We start from the raw sequence: 4,104 nt of genomic DNA, 5'->3' as shown, positions 1-4,104 counted from the left end.
TATACCCAGCTTGCCCATCCTTTTTTGTAGTTAGTAATCATTTTTACAGTTTTTCTAATGTGTGCTCAGTACTGTTGTTCTGTCTGTCTCTGTCCGTATGTCTGTTAATAGACATTTCTCATGCAAGTCTATATCCTATTTAAAGGGCCCAGAAATGGCAAGGGTGAACCTCCTTTTCAGTTTCCTTTAAAACTTCTGTGTTATGTAGTAAGTGTGGAAATCAACAGAATAATACAAATATATCTCTAAAGAAGTATGTATTTGACCTCCTACTCACACGGAGCCATGTCCGAACCTGAGTTGCAGCTGGTGGCGCTGCGAATTGGCAGCTTCCCTGACTTCCCCATCCCGGGCATGCTGTTCAGGGATATCGCACCCTGTACTTCTTCTGAGCCTCCATCCACCTCCTGGCCAGTCACTTGAAGTCCACGCACAATACAAGATCGACTACATCGCAGATCTAGACTCCAGGGGCTTCCTTTTTGGCCCTTTCCTAGCTCAAGAGCTTGGCATGGGCTGTGTCCTCATCTGGAAGCACGGGAAGCTGTGGAGCCCCACTGTGTCAGCCTACTATGCTCTGGAGTATGAGAAGGCTGAGCTGGAAATCCAGAAAGATGCCTTAGAACCCGAGCAGAAAGTGGTCGTTGTGGATGATCTCCCAGCCACTGGAGGAACCATGTGTGCGGCTTGTGAGCTGCTGAACTAGCTACCAGCTGAGGTGGTGGAATGTGTGAGCTTGGTGGAGCGGACCTCCCTGAAAGGCAGGGGGAAGCTAGGACCCATACCGTTTTCACAACACAGTCATAAAAGAACACATACTGCACAGAAACCTTATGAATATAATCAAAGTGGTAAAGCCTTTTCAGGACACAATAGTCTCCAAATGCATAAAAGAAAAAATACTGGAAAGAAACCCTATAAATACCCTATAAATCAATGTGGTAAAACCTTTGTAGTTCACAAATATCATCGAAACCATGGAGAACACATACTGGAGAAAGCCCCTATGAATCCAACAATGAAGTAAAGCTTTCACAACAGGTCATCTCTGAAGTCATAAAAGAATACATACTGGAGAGACAGTGACATGTTTCCTCCAGTAGGGGTGGCATTTACTAAGTCTTTCCAAGTGATACCACAAATTGAGAAGGGTTGGTTTTCTGAGTTCAAGCCCACATGCTTGCTTTGTTGGAAATGAACCAACTCATGAGGAAAAAAAACCTTGTAAGTAAGCCTTTAGGTGCCTCATCATCTAGGTTACACAAATGAAGGTTTGCATGAGAAAAACAGTGATGAATGTAAATTGTTTGTTTAGTGGTTTGTTTTAATTTTACTCATGTGCTGTTAGTGTGTCTTTCTGTGGGTACATGTATGTGCATGCTGGTTACCAAGAAGGTTAGACTCTTAATATTCTTGTAGCAGGGATAAAGGAAGTTGTCAAAAACTTGATGTTGGCCCTGGGAACGAACTTGTCTTAATTTCTGAGCCACAACCCTAGACCTCTAAATATTTTAAAGCCTTTATACATTATCTTGACATCATGAAATAGAAAAGCACTCATACAAGGCAAAACTCTATACATGTAAATAATTTGCTGAAGATGTTAGACATCACAGTTTTCTTCAGTTTCAAGACAAAGATCTTGTTTCATTGTCTTCTTAAAATTATTTACCATGTTTACTCAAGTGTGATGTTAGAGGTCATCATTGCCATTTGTATCTTGAACCTTTTGGATTAAGTATTGAAGTTTACTGTGTGTGTGGCAAATCCATTTACTGACGTTTATTTGGTGGTTCTCATAACCCTTCTGTGAATTCTGTTCTTTTATTGCCCTTCATTTGCTGATATGAATTTTTCTGCTAAAATGTATAGAATGGGATTCCTATCATCTAAGTGGTCAATTGTTCATTTCATTTCTGTGATCACACTTTTCAAGTCAGTGTGTCTACAAAAGGGTGGAGGATGTTGTTACTAGGTTCTTTTTTCATGTTTTCATGAATTCCATTGAGATGTTGTTTTTATCCAGCCTGGCTTGGATATCAATAATTAGTCAGGGCTACATTTCAAGTCATGATTCTCATGTGTCAGCCTCCTGAATACCAGTCATTACCAGTGTATGCTGTTTTGTCAACACATTTTAATAATGCTTATGTTAAAATTCTTTTTTTTAAAGATATATTTATTTATTATGTGTGTACACTATAGCTGTCTTCAGACACTCCAGAAGAGGGCGCCAGATCTTGTTGTGGATGGTTGTGAGCCACCATGTGGTTGCTGGGATTTGAACTCTGGACCTTCGGAAGAGCAGTCAGGTGCTCTTACCCACTGAGCCATCTCACCAGCCCCCATGTTAAAATTCTTAATAGAAGATAATATAAGAAACATGACATACCTTATGTACGTATTTAAAGCAGCATTTTCATGTATTTGTTAGAGATATTTTAAGGTAGGATAGTCAGCATTCATGTTTATATCTTGTAACATTGGTTGATATTCTATGGATGTCTTTCTTAGGGCTTTCATTTTTGTGAAGAGACAGACAGCATGACCAAGAGAACCCTTATAATAAAAACCATTTAATTGATGCTGGCTTACATTCTTTGATGTTTAGTCCATTATCATCATGGTGGGAAGCATGGCAGCATGCAGACATACATGTTGCTGCGGATAAAGCTGAGAATTCTATATTTAATCCAGGTAGCAGAAGAAGACTGTGTGCACCACACTACTTGTAGCTTGAACATATATGACTTCAAAGCCCACCTACATAGTGACACACTTCCTCCAATACATGGATGCCATACATATTCTAGCAATCTCCTAATACTGAGAATTCCTGTGGAAAAGCATATGGGGTCCATACTTAATCATGCCACCCCATCAACTTCCTGGTCCTCATAGGCTTTTCATCATAACACAATACAACATAAGTTTTTCTTTTATTGGAAAAATTGTGTTTTTCTCAGATATTTTTTGTTTTTTCCTTATTCACTTTACATCCCACTTACTGCCCCCCTCCTGGTCACCCCTCCCATAATTCTTCCCCTATCCCCCATGCATATCTCTTCTAAATGGGTAGGGGACCCCTGTGTATCCCCTTGCCTTGGCACTTCAAATCTCTCCAAGGCTAGGTGCTTCCTCTCCCACTGAGGCCAGACAAGATAATCTTCCTCCCCCTTTCCTCAGACCTGCTGAGCCTGATCCATACAGGTGAGCTTCCCTTCCCCGACTCATCCTTGATGGGTCCTCTGGAGCAGAGATACCCTGAGCAGCCTGATATCCCAAGAAAACCTCCATTCTCCTGCTACCTCTGCTCCCACCTTCATCAGACCTGCTGAGCGTGAAGCATACAACATGCCTCTATCCGCCTTTGAAAGACCCACAGCCTATCACAGTCTCACCAATATGTAAAAGTACAAAGTTCAAACTCTCTTCTGAGATTCATGCAATATCTTAACTGTAATCCCCTATAAAATGAAAAAAACAGATAAAATACTTCCCATAGTCTATCATAGTCTCAACAATGTTTAAAAGTAAAAACTTTCAAAGTCTGCTGTAAGATTCATGCAATCTCTTAAGTGTAATCCATTATAGAATGAAAGGAAAACCACAGATCACATACTTCCAACATATAACAGCACAGGATATACTTTAGTGCTCCAAATTGCAGAAATTGTGGACCAAAGGAAGACCAAAAAACCTGTTTGGCAAACTCCAAACTCTGCATCTCCATGTCTGATGCTCTTCAGATCTCCAACTCTTTTCAGCTTTGGTGATGGAAACACACTTCTTTCTCTTGAGCTAGTTCCCCAATGTTAGTAGCTTCCCTCAGCAGATGTCCCATAGCTCTGGCATCTCTAGTATCCTGGGATGTCCAAGGTAATCCAGGCTTCACCTTCACAGCTTTTCCCAATGGCCTCTCTGGCCCTGCCTGCAGGGACACCCTTGCCACATACCTGGCCTCAGTATCTTTCCTAAGTAGCAGGAGGGAACTTTATATTCCCATTCACACGCTGGCTTCTCTGGGCCTTCATGCAGGACAACCCTGACAGATTCCTTGCATCAGTGGCTTTTCTTAGTCACAGAGAGACTTACATCCTTGAT

General features: G+C 41.3%; 1 pseudogene across 1 annotated transcript; it reads left to right on the top strand.

The window, feature by feature from the left end:
* The first annotated feature begins 285 nt into the window (after nucleotides 1–285).
* LOC110300850 lies at nucleotides 286–3,338 on the top strand (annotated as a pseudogene). The gene is made up of 2 exons (XR_002378639.1): nucleotides 286–851; nucleotides 3,187–3,338. The product of XR_002378639.1 is annotated as an adenine phosphoribosyltransferase-like (transcript).
* The last annotated feature ends 766 nt before the right edge of the window (nucleotides 3,339–4,104 follow it).

This window comes from Mus caroli, chromosome 8 (genome assembly GCF_900094665.2).
Source record: "Mus caroli chromosome 8, CAROLI_EIJ_v1.1, whole genome shotgun sequence".
In the NCBI taxonomy this organism is placed as follows: Eukaryota; Metazoa; Chordata; class Mammalia; order Rodentia; family Muridae; genus Mus; species Mus caroli.
The sequence above is the reverse complement of the archived record's forward strand: the minus strand, read 5'-3'. Positions and strand labels throughout refer to the sequence as shown.